The sequence below is a fragment of the Synchiropus splendidus genome, chromosome 10 (assembly GCF_027744825.2).
Source record: "Synchiropus splendidus isolate RoL2022-P1 chromosome 10, RoL_Sspl_1.0, whole genome shotgun sequence".
Classification (NCBI taxonomy): Eukaryota; Metazoa; Chordata; class Actinopteri; order Syngnathiformes; family Callionymidae; genus Synchiropus; species Synchiropus splendidus.
Window position 1 is genome coordinate 4,186,442 of NC_071343.1, and position 12,983 is coordinate 4,199,424.

Below are 12,983 nucleotides of genomic sequence, written 5' to 3' on the forward strand. Positions count from 1 at the left end.
GAGACAGAGTGAGAGAGAGAGAGAGAGAGGGTGATGTGACCAGGTGAGACCAGCTGTACCTGGAGACAGAGAGAGACAGAGAGAGAGAGGGTGATGTGACCAGGTGAGACCAGCTGTACCTGGAGACAGAGTGAGAGAGAGAGAGAGAGAGGGTGATGTGACCAGGTGAGACCAGCTGTACCTGGAGACAGAGTGAGAGAGAGAGAGAGAGAGGGTGATGTGACCAGGTGAGACCAGCTGTACCTGGAGACAGAGTGAGAGAGAGAGAGAGGGTGATGTCACCAGGTGAGACCAGCCGTACCTGGAGACAGAGAGAGAGAGAGAGAGGGTGATGTGACCAGGTGAGACCAGCTGTACCTGGAGACAGAGTGAGAGAGAGAGGGTGATGTGACCAGGTGAGACCAGCTGTACCTGGAGACAGAGTGAGAGAGAGAGAGAGAGAGAGGGTGATGTGACCAGGTGAGACCAGCTGTACCTGGAGACAGAGTGAGAGAGAGAGAGAGAGAGAGAGAGAGAGAGAGGGTGATGTGACCAGGTGAGACCAGCCATACCTGGAGACAGAGTGAGAGAGAGAGAGAGGGTGATGTGACCAGGTGAGACCAGCTGTACCTGGAGACAGAGTGAGAGAGAGAGAGAGAGAGAGGGTGATGTGACCAGGTGAGACCAGCTGTACCTGGAGACAGAGTGAGAGAGAGAGAGAGAGAGAGGGTGATGTGACCAGGTGAGACCAGCCTCCGCAGAGACGTGAGCGCAACACTTCCCGCTTGTCTCTTCCCAGAAAATACAGTGTCGCTTCAAGGAATATATTGCAAAATGTCACTGAAATATTTCATGACTTTACATACTGCGCACCTTTTTTCTTTTAAATTAAACTCACTCCATTCCAGCACCGACTTTCCTTCACAACTAAACCATCTTTCAGATTTTTCCTTGCAACTCATGGAACAATAAAACACAATCCTGTTCCATTTACAGTCTTTAACTTCTTTTTCCACCACCAAACACACACACACTGCGTCTAAATAATGGCAACCCATTTGTATGGTTTCACAGCGCTTGTGTCACTAAAGCATCTTCTCTCTGGCTCATTGAGAAAAACACACCAAAACACCATCGAGTACCAAGCATGAACACATGGGGGCAGTACTGAGCCACATCAACCCTGTGAGGTTCTGTGCTGAAGTGACGTGTTCTGATCTTCGATGATAATTAAAAAAAAAGACGGACCTTAAATATTTGTTAGACACAACACCTGCACATCGGATGATTTATAGCTGTAAACCAGAGAATAAAACAGGCACTCAGATGCACAGGAAGCAATACTGTGTGTCTGCACAAAACTGTCCATGAGTTGAAATATTCACATGAGACAATTCTTCTGTTAGTTTCAAGGTCTGGTTGTTTACTTCCTGTTTTATTTTGGTGAAGTCAGTCTCGTCTTCCTGTGTGCGCCTCATCTGTCTTGTCAGCGTTTCCCACTAAACCCTTCATTGACTGCACTCGGTGTCTAGCTTCCTCTTCTGTGCTGTGGTCCTTCACTGGTGCATCTTCCTGTGATGTCATGTCTGCGAGTCATCGTTTCGTCTAGTTAAGTCAAGTCAAGCAACAGTCTGGTGAAGTCTTGTCTTGTCGAGTCACTGTCTCGTTTTGACCTCTCAAGTCAAGTCTCCACCTCAAGTCAAGTAATTGTTTAGTTGAGTCCCATCTCATCTAGTCGCAGTCAAATCAAGTCAAGTCTTAGTCTCTCTTCATCAAGTCATCCCTCCATCTTGACAGGTCAAGTCAAGTGATCATCTTTGGTCATCAAGTCAACTGTCTAGTCGAGTCCTGTCTCGTCAAATCCTCGTCTTAACTTGCTTCGCCATTTCAAGTCTCCACTTCAAGTCATGTAACTGCCGAGTCGAGTCCCGTCTCGCCTAGTCAAGTCAAATTGTCGTCGTGTCCTGTTAAGTAAGGACAAGCAGTGTCTTGTCATGTCTCCCCCAGTCATTGACTTGTCTTGCCCCGTCAAGTCAAGTAACCGTCTAGTCGAGGACCGCCTTGTCAAGTCATCACCCACATAGTCAAGTCACTACATCAAGTCTAGTAACCATCTTGTGCAGTCCTGACTCGTCTAGTCACCATCAAGTCAAGTCCTCATCTGGACAAATGAAGCCAAGTCATGTCTTGTCTAGTCACCGTCAGATCAAGCAAGTCATAGTCTGACTTCATCAAGTCATCCCTCCGTCTTGACAGGTCAAGTCAAGTCATTGTCTTTGGTCATCAAGTCAACTGTCAAGTTGAGTCCAGTCTGGTCAAATCCTCGTCTTGACTTGCTTGCTCCACTTCAAGTCATGCAACCGTCGAGTCGAGTCCCATCTCGCCTAGTCACTGTCAAGTCAAGTTGTCGTCATATCCTGTTAAGTAAGGACAAGCCGTGTCTTGTCATGTCTCCCCCAGTCATTGACTTGTCTTGCCCCGTCAAGTCAAGTAACTGTCTAGTCGAGGACCGCCTTGTCAAGTCATCACCCATGAAGTCAAGTCACTACATCAAGTCTAGTAACCATCTTGTGCAGTCCTGACTCCTCTAGTCACCATCAAGTCAAGTCCCTTTCTGGTCAAATTGAGCCAAGTCATGTCTTGTGAGGACATTGTCCAGTCAAGTCATCGTGAAATCATCATCAAGTTAACGTCTAGTCTGTGGTCTAGTCTTGTCTAGTCAAGTGTAGCCCTCACCTCCTGTCGTGTCGCCCCTCATGGTTTTTGTTTTGGACTAAACCATGGCTGAACTCTGACCTCTTGGCCGATACAGGACTTTTGTATCATTTCTAATTCATTTTATTTGCCAAAATCAAAGGCATTTTTGTTCTGTTTATGTTTGAAAAGAGTCATATATTGGTGATGATCATGTATCACTGAATCCAATGGGAAATATTCTCCAGTGAAACCACTGAGATACAAAAATCATGAAACAAAAATGGAAATGGAGCTCAGGTTTCACGCAGCATAAATGTTGTGAGCCAACAACTAAATACATTTCTGTTCTCTCAAACGACATAATTATCAGCTGGAGCTAAATCCATTTCCCCATACAACTAATGTGCAGGCATCAACAGCATCTGATGACGTGGGCTGCTCCAAATCTCAGACTGGAGCCTCAGGTTTAGGATGTAAAACCACACCATACTGTGCAGACTTGAGTCACTATACATCCACTTCTCTTCACCACAGCGAAGCGACACAACATTCCTTCAGCTTTTGAAGGTTCCTGAACTTGTTCCTATATGCTCTCCACCTGCTGAAGGACGAAGCCGAGACGCTGATCTTTAGAGCTTTTAAAAGTGAAAATGCTTTTTAACTCGGTGACATCTCGACTCAAGGTTTGTTTTTGAATGCATTCGAGGCGGTAACCACCAGATCTGCATCAACATCCACGGTTCCAGACTGCGCCTTTTGCTTCCCGGACCTTTCCTCACGGACGACGCCTCTCGTGCTGCACAGGAGACCGAGCGATGTGCAGCAGAAGGGAAGCTGCTGTCGTGAGGAGTGAACCCGTAGTAATGTCTGTGAAGAGCAGAGCGTGACATTTCCAAAGTTCAACAGCCACTCTCCGCGTGATATTTGTGCACAGTCGGTTCGACCGCGGCGCCGAGCTGCAGCGACTATACAAGAACCTGCGGCGCGAACGCGCAGGTGAGAGAATGAAACGTGAATGCAGACGACAAGGTGGGATCTCCACACGCACGTGCACGTCCACTCTTCTGAAGTGATCTCTATGGCAACACAAGGAGGCTGGCCGTCGTGGAGCCAAACAACATGTATGTTCCTCTGTGGAGCTCTGGTTTGAGTGGAGTGATGTGATGACATGTGAAGTGAAGTGGCACACACGCAACAGGTGGAGCAACAGGAAGACATCCGTGACCTGACATTGCAGGGAGAGTCGCAGAGCAAAGGCAGGCCGGAGCTGTCGACTCAGGACTTTAAGATCCAGTGCCTATTCTGGTCAACATGGCGGCTCGGATGCAGACGAACTGCACCAGCACCAGCCCCTTTTCCCCACATGAGAGCTGCCCACTTGTCTTTCTCACCAGTCCTGCCTCAAAGTGTTTTATCACCTGACGGGGGATTTATTTCGGAGAGTCGCTCCCTGACGCCTGAAAATGGTGTTGGTTTGGAGCTGAATATAACACAGAAGCACCGCTGAAAACAACGTGGCTCTTGGTTTATAAAATCTATCACGTATAAAATCTATCACGACGAACTGACTCACTGCGTCACCTCTTACTCCACAATGTTCCATAAAAACACCCCGGCAAAAGTTGCTCACATTGAAGTCACAGGTGCGCCGCCTGCTGGTGAAAAGTGGTAACTACACCAGGCTCCATATTAGCAGCTAGGCTTGTTTCAGTGCAGTGATGTCACAATTTATCTATCTATCTATCTATCCATCCATCTATCATCTATCCATCCATCCACCTATCCATCCATCCATCCATCCATCCATCTACCTATGCATCTATCCATCTATCCATCCATCCATCCATACACCTATCCATCCATCTACCTATCCATCCACCTACCCATCCATCCACCTACCCATCTATCTATCTATCCATCCATCCATCCATTCACCTATCCATCCATCTATCCATCCATCCATCCACCTATCCATCCATCTACCTATCCATCCACCTACCCATCCATCCACCTACCCATCTATCTATCTATCCATCCATCCATCCATTCACCTATCCATCCATCTATCCATCCATCCATCTACCTATCCATCCACCTACCCATCCATCCACCTACCCATCTATCTATCTATCCATCCATCCATCCATTCACCTATCCATCCATCCATCCACCTATCCATCCATCTACCTATCCATCTATCCATCCATCCATCCACCTATCCATCCATCCACCTACCCATCTATCCATTCATCTATCTATCCATCCATCCATCCGTCCACCCATCCATCCATCCATCCATGTTGCCAATGCACCTGTGAATAAACCCTTATATCAACAGTCTTCCCTGAAGCGTTACAGAACACCCTTGATTCCAAAATAGATCCTTTGTACCGGCTTCAGTGAACACAAAAGGTTAGCAAGGTAGCCACGGCGCTAGCTTTACTTGAAATGAGAACCACAATAAAAGCATCTGAGAAATGATCGGCATTTCAGTCAGCCTTGATTGGAGTGACTTTAAAGAAATGGAGACAAAGCCCAGCAGTTCCTCCTCGCATCACAGCCGCCGCTGCAGCCGGACGTGTAATAAGTGCTTTCAGGGATGCGGCCTTTTCTTCTGCAGCTTCACCACATTCGGCCGTCGGGATGGAATTGGCAGAAAGTCTCCCTCAGTCGAGGTGGATGCATTATTAATGCATGTTTTAATACACTAAAGTCTCCTTTCTACATCAAATGAGGCATCATCAAACACTTCATTTTTCCTCTTGGAGACTTTCTCCAGGGCCCTTACAGTGGACTTGAAACACTGACTCAGCTGCCGAAATGTCAGAGTAAAGGACTGACTCGCAAATATGAGTCAAACAAGTTGCAAGAGCCGCTCTTCAGATTTTACTGGAGGAAAATGCACCGCCATGACAGTCTAGTTCTGATGTTCGGATATCGCCACAGGCGTCACTTTAGGGGGGGGCCTTTGTTTCGTCTCCACCACACACAAACCCTCAAAGCTGTCTTTACCCTGGTTAATTTCAGTGGTACACAAAATTCCGACACTTGTGAACGCATCAGCCGCACACATCCGCGATACGAAAATCCGCGCTTTACCCGAAACAGCAAAAGAAATGATGACAAGCAGCGAAAACAGTGCCGATTGCGTGTAGCTCAAGTAGCTTAATCTACGGTGGCCTGCATGGGACAAAGAGTAAGCCTCACAGGAGCGGGATTCATGAGCTTTTATAGTAATGTAAAGCAAAACCCATTCTAAACATCGTCACCACCACTTCACAAAACAAAGTGACGCCCTTGGATATGACTTGACCCAAGTCCGGAGCACAGCGTGACCAAGACCAAGACCAAGACTCTGAAGGTTCGAGTGAATTCCTTCTTTAATGCTTCATTTCAATCCTCAAAAATGTGAGTTCTCGCGAGAAGCGAGGACTGCCCCAATTCTTAGGAAGTTACATTTAGGAACAATCTTGAGGAACTCCGCGACCTCCCTCGGTATCGAGGAATACCTGGAATCCTTTGCGTAGTATCAGGGATGGTGTCGAAAGCAAAGAGAAGGAGATAAAAATAGAAGTATTTTCCTGCCAGTGTCGCTGATCCTGTAATGCTTCTCCCTCCTTCCCCCCTTTTCTTCTTCTTCTTCTGAAGTGACAGAGGGCTGCTTTGCCATACTGCTGCCCCCAACAGGCTAAGGACGTACCTGCACTAAGGAGTGTCCCATTTCTGAGGAACATTTTCCTTCAACCCTGGGTTTTGAGGACTGAGTTTGAGGATTAAGGGAGGAATTGGAATTCACCCCAAGACCAAACTGAATCCAGAATCCATTTGTCAGACCCACACATTGATTTCTTTTTGCAAAAGAAACAAAACTTGTTTTTTCAAACTAAATCAAGACCTGAAATGCAATTCATATTCAGTCTTGGACTTGGCCTCTGAATCCTCTGGTCTTGTGTTTTGAATGGCTTCAGCATTACACTGGAAAAACTTTCGGATATAGTGCAGTTGCATCCGCCATCTTCCCGACGGTCCAGAGTTTGGGAAGCTCAGACTCGTATTGTGTCAAAAGAGAGCGTTTGTTTGGCCTGTGATCAGTCAGAGGTCAGAATGCACTGCACATGAAATGTGTTTGGCCCTCAGACCTTCTGTTTCGACCCTCAACGTTTGCCCTGCTATTGTGCTGCTTTCCGAGGAAAAGATGTGACATAATGTCACCATGGAGACGAAGCTTCCTCGGCAACAAACATGGCTCCAAGTGTCTCCACCACTTACACAACTCATATTGGAGTTAGGGAGGCAAGTCTCTCGGTCTCCGCCGTCCCCAGCTGCTGCTTTCATTCCCCACCAACGTTGGCTGCTATCTTTCGTCTCATCTGTTTGTTATCTCTCCCAATTTTCCTCACATTGATTTTTGCTCTCGTCAAATTCTACTTTGCCGCGCTTCCATCGCTACATGGTTTGCATCGACCGCTGAGAGGACGAGGGAAGCGCCCACTCTTATACGTATGACTTGTATAAGAGCGATAAACAAAGGGGTCTTGCTCAAAAGTGAGGGAAGGACAGGCCCTGGGTTTGAGCCAGGACACCGCGTGGAGAAGGTTTCTAGAGAGAGTCTTGGCTATGACGGCCGCCGGCGACCTGCCCTCATATAAGTGGAAGAAAATGGATGGTTGAATTAAAAGATCTGATAAAGATGTTCCCAAGCTCAAGCCGGCGTTTACTGGCAGAGCAGAAAATGAGACAGCCATTCTCACTTTTAACAGCCTCAGCCACATCAGTCAAGGCCAATCCCCTCCCTTCAGACTTGAATCCTGAACGTCTGAGGCGCCGCAGGGCAAGAAGTGCCCCTCCCACACGCTCCCGGATGTTGGTGAAAAAAAAAAAAGCACGCCATTGTTTTCACATGTAAATGAGCCGCGGCAAGTTCTGAGGAAGGAAATATCGACCGCAGACTGGATGCCAGTCTTGAAAGGCATCATCGGCGTGTGTGCCAGTCTGTTCCAGCAGATCTTTGTGTGTGCTGCTCCTTCCTTCACACACGCGTGGGTGTGGAACAAATCCGTGTAATCTGAGTGATTGACATCCTCCCCATGGCTGGGAGTTGGTCACGGAGCTCGGCGAAGACGAAAATGAAGATCTATCCTCTGCTACGTTTCTGCTCTTGTGAGGGGCGATTTAGCGCGGCGATGGGAGCAGATAACTCCGCCGCCGCTCCTGCGTAGCTGTAGTGAGCGCCACGGTTGTGAATACATACCAAAACAATTCCACTCTTGAAAACAACAAACGGTGAGTCACAGCTGGTGTCGAAGAAAACGGGAGCCGTCATTTGGCGGGGAAATAATCAGACTGTCAAAGTAAGCCACGACGTGTCCTCGCTGGAGGCAAAAAATGGGCTACGGATGTAGATTTTGGATGAAATGAAGCGACGCAGTCATCATCTTGTTTAAAGTCAGGCTCGAATTCAAGTGTTTTTTAGGGAAAGAGGTGCAACTAAGGACCACATGCACTGCTAGCAGCGTTTAACGCTACTTTTAATGGCACCAGTCGCCGCAGCACACTGTGTTTTTAATCGTGAAGTTATTGGTCCCTGCTTCCACTCGCTCCAGATGCTTGGCGCCAGTCTTCCACACATCCTTGACCCTCTTATCTCATGCTTATCTCATCCCGTACTTTGTGTTGCAGCAGCTTCCCTCCCAGGCTCAGGCTGGAAGTGCCTTTGTTTTTGCATGTGCTCCGGCTTTACTCAGCGCCCTTTCTTCCATGGTTTTGTAACTCTGTGTAACAAATCTAACAGATCTGTTTGTGTTGCGTAGCAAACCTGCTGCACCTCTTTCACTGTTGTTAGCTTTGTTGTTAGCTTCAGTTTGGTGCCCTTGGTGAGATTACTCCATACGATTTTTGAAAAAACAAACAAAAAAAACATTCAAACAGGGCGTTTGGTTTTTAACACCTTGTTTTTTCAGTAATGCCAAAGGACAAATTCAATGTCTCAAGAGTAAAAAGCAAAGCTCACTACAAGTAACATCCGACTTACGACCTGCTCGACTTACGTCCACCAGTACTTACCAACACGGCCAGTTTTTTTTTTAATTCACCGCAGCATGTAGCAGCACAACAGTTACAGCAGCACATGATCCCAGCATCTCACTGTCACACACTGATCTACCACTACAGTAGTAGTCGGCTGTTTTGACTGGCATTCCACTTACGTCCAATCTGACTTGCGACCGGTTGGTCAGAACCAATCCCGGTCGTAAGTCAGATGTTACTTGTATAAGCCTAAATTATATACATAAGAGTAACGGAATATATTATTCATTATAGAGCCAATAACCATCGATCATTAGTTGTCACTTTTGACTATATGAAAAGTGGTACTGGTTTTTCGATCCACATTTTCCAACCATTTTATTGACGTTACATTTATGGTATGAAAAGCAGGAACGTTTTCAGAGTTCATATTGGCAGATGTTGCCGCACCGGAGACCGGTTTCAATTCCTTTATTACATGCTCTTGTCTTGGTCTCGGAGTGGGTGGACTTGGGGTTCCAGCTTGCGTCAGGTCTCTCTGACCTGTGACTGTTTTGTTGCGGGAGTTTCCTGTATTCTTCTGCTACTTCCTGTTCACAGGTTCTGGCGACCGGTGTCCCAGTGGGAGGCACAAGTCACTAGCAAAAGACACTCGTCCAGACGACGTCGACTCCCTGAGTATTTTTAGACTGTGGGAGGAAAGCGGTGCACCCAGCTGGTAGACTCAAGCCTGATTCAAACCTGCGACCATCTTGCTTCACTGGGAACCTAAGTTGAACTTTGGGTTTTCATCAGAAGACGGAGGAAAAGAAAAAAGCAGAATGGCGAAGCCATTTTTCCCTCTGGATGGGTCGTAATGGAGGCCCCGTGGAGCAGCCAGATGACGGAATTATTAAAGGCACCGATGAAAACCTGCGTGCAGACGGCTAAATGACTGACTTGAGATCAGATTCCTGTGCGGCTGAGCGTCATGGATTCGATTTGCCTCGCCTTGTGCCGCATGTTTAGCTGATTTCACAAGTCTTTGCTTTAATTGGGCCTCACAGAGCTGCCGCTCAGACAGAAGAATTACTTGGGAGCCGGAGGGGTGGAAAACACAGGCGTGCATGGAGACAGCTTCTGTCCAAATCCAGCACTGATGCGCATAGTGAGATTGACAGATGCACAGGAGGGAGGACGAATGAAGAGACAACCTGGACAATAGCAGCAGAGCAAAGCAGCAGACAGGCACCACGCCAGCGTGGGCCTCTTTTCCTGCTATCGATTCGCTAATGTTATTCTCCGCATGCGCTTGTGTCGTGCCGTGTCAAGTCATGCCTCGCTGTTCCTTTCCTGTATGTAATCCAGTTTGTAGCGGAGGTGGAGAGCGGTGGTCCCAACTGGGTTCAAACCCCAGTCGCATAAGCAATGAGTCACACACTCATGCACCCACAAACCTGAGGCTCACACCAGCGTCACTTCTGTTTTTCCATGGGAGAGCAGAGGTGCCCCATAAAGGGCCCCAACTTCAGCTTCGAATGGAGCCACAGTCACAGTATTTCTGCATGTTTCCACAAGGATACGGACCGCATGGAGCAGTACCACCAGAAACCATGTGGAGCAGTGGTGCTGTTGCTACTCTAATGAGGCACGAAGAAGACTCAGCAAAGGAGGAAATGCGACATATTTATCGGCCTCACTGACCACTTCTGCCTCCATTTCTTCTTTTCTGCAAGAGGTACATGATCAATACTTGTTCTACAGTGGGCATTTTTGTTTTGGAGTTTGTTGTTGTTGTTCTAAACTTTTGACTGTGGGCTGCTCCCCCTGGTGGATACACTGGTGAACAGCAATACTAATGTAAAGAACACATGAAAGTAAGGTACAGTTTTGTACATAAACAGAGACTAAATGCGCCTTTAAAGTCGACTTATGAGTTGCAACGTGGCAACGGGACAAAAAGTTTCAGCAATAAATACATCTGGATGTTGTGTGGTTGGTTGTCAGATAAAAGCTCTGTTAACTTTGAAGTAAATTGAAGAGGTTCTTCCGACAGTTTTTGTTGATAAAACTAGCCCTCTTGCGTAGTCTCACGAACAACTATTCTCCATACTTCTTGGCAAAATGGGAGCGCAGTGTTTACCAACTCCGGCTGGGAGGACGAGACCTGTTTCGCTCACATTTAACAGCACATTTTATCTAAATAATGCTGGAAATAAGCTAAACCAACGCAGGACATTTAACTGGAGGCCCCCTAGGACCTCTCACATGGCCCGGCAAGCACTCCAAAACTCCAGCCATGTAGCCACTTAAGTCTTATGAAGCGCAGGTTCATGCAGTACTCCCTCCGCTAGTGTCGGGGGCAACGACAAAGACACCAAACAGTGCCACCAACGCCACAAAATACAGAAAGGCAGATGGAAAAACTCTCGGTTTCAAGACACGAAAAAGGCTGCACTTAAAACAGTGGTGATGTAACTTCTTTTTCATTTGATGCTCTTACATGTTAACTTGAAGCTCTGCTGTGAAAGTTGAACAGCTTTGCTCAAATGTGAAATGATGTCTGTCTACACAAATAAAAGTCCAACGGGTCAGTGTCAGTGTCAAGTCCGACCCTCGGGCCCTTCATTTCTCACCTACTGGCCCTCTTCATTACGCCATCGAACACCTTTAAAAATCAATTCTAGCCGTCGAAATAGAAGGAGAAAATGTTTATTTTAAACTGTGGACACTATGACCAATGTCTCCCTCTTGTAGTCATTCATGTTATATATTCAAAAATATTCATTCAGATTAATTACGGAAAAAAAGAAATACACGTAATTCATATTATTCACAATGATATTTTTATCCCACCATTGTAAAACATTAAAAATAAATAAAATAGAAGTAACTTTTGAACAAACATACCAGGAATTGTATTATTATTATTATCACTTCAAATGAATAAAATATGAAAAACTCATATCAAATGAATGTGACTCGCGCAGGGGTCACCAACATGGTGCCCGCAGAGACCAAGGGAGTAGCCCAAATAATAAGAATTGAAATTCTCATGTAATAACCATGTTATTATGTTTGATTTTGTGATCCCTTTTTGTGTTACACCTTTGGTAGCTATGAATGAAAACTCAGCAAAGAGACAAGTGTTTGAAGGACTGTCATTTAACATCCAGAAGTGTGTGTTTCAGAAGTGTGTACTGAAGCCTTGGGCTCACACCGTGCCCCCTGGACTAGCGCATTGTCGCGCCACCACAGGTCCAAATAAGGAGCGACCTCAGGTCCGTCCATAAGTCAGGACTGGAACCACGACACGACTGGACCATGATCGGCACATTTTAAACTGCGCAGCAGGACTTCAGGAGCCAGCGAGCGGTCGATACAAAACCATGACTATTTTAGTTTTCTACTCAAGATCTCATCAAAACTACAGAGTTCTGAGGCAGCAGCATATGAAAGAACATAATTGATGACAGTCCATCAAACATCAAACACAGAACGAAAGCGTAAATATTTTCCACCCCTTGAAAACATATCAAAGGAAATCTGGAGGAGCCGACGAGAGGCAGGGACGCAGCTGTGGCCCCGCCCACCTCCAGACGCAAAGCTGCGGCTCTCGCCTGCGGACGGCACTTTACAGCGGCGCAGATAATTGCTCAACATTTTCAGGAACAAACTCGTCGTACAGCTGCAGCAAGCTCCTCCTCGTCTCACTGAGAATTAATGCGGCATCCTCCTCGGCACAACTTCACTCTCTTCACTTCAGACAGGGAGCTGATGCTGTACAGCCATGTTGTCTTTCATGCAGTCCTGTCTCATGAAACTATTGCAGCAGAGTAAAAAGGACAAATGACAAGAAGACGAGAAATAGTATATAATAAAAAACATAAAAATATCATTGATGTGATATGTAGATATGGACTGAAATAAACATATATAATCCAAAAGATCTTCCTGAAAAATATTTTGATGTTTACAAAGGGCAGAAATAAAACAATAAATGAAGAGCGCCTTCTTATTCTTCATTTATTGTTTCCATATATTACTGCCGGGACTTAAACATATTCGTTTTGATTAATTCATGACAGAAAAATATCATTAATAAAAAAAAAAAAAATTGGGCTATTTACATTAAAATGTGTATTGTTTTTCAGAAATTAAATGTCTCAGATTATTTTGATAATATATACATTTATATTTGTATCAAGTCCCAGGAGTCAAATGCTTTCTTTTATAATTATTCTTTATTATCGCTCTTTTTTCTAAAAACGAGAAAACTATAGCTATAACTATAGCCATAA

At 45.9% G+C, this 12,983-nt stretch overlaps 1 protein-coding gene across 4 annotated transcripts in view; it reads right to left on the reverse strand.

Moving 5' to 3' along the window:
* il1rapl1a (interleukin 1 receptor accessory protein-like 1a) overlaps positions 1 to 12,983 on the reverse strand; it is a 196,137-nt gene that overhangs the window by 20,131 nt on the left and 163,023 nt on the right. The window lies entirely within an intron of this gene.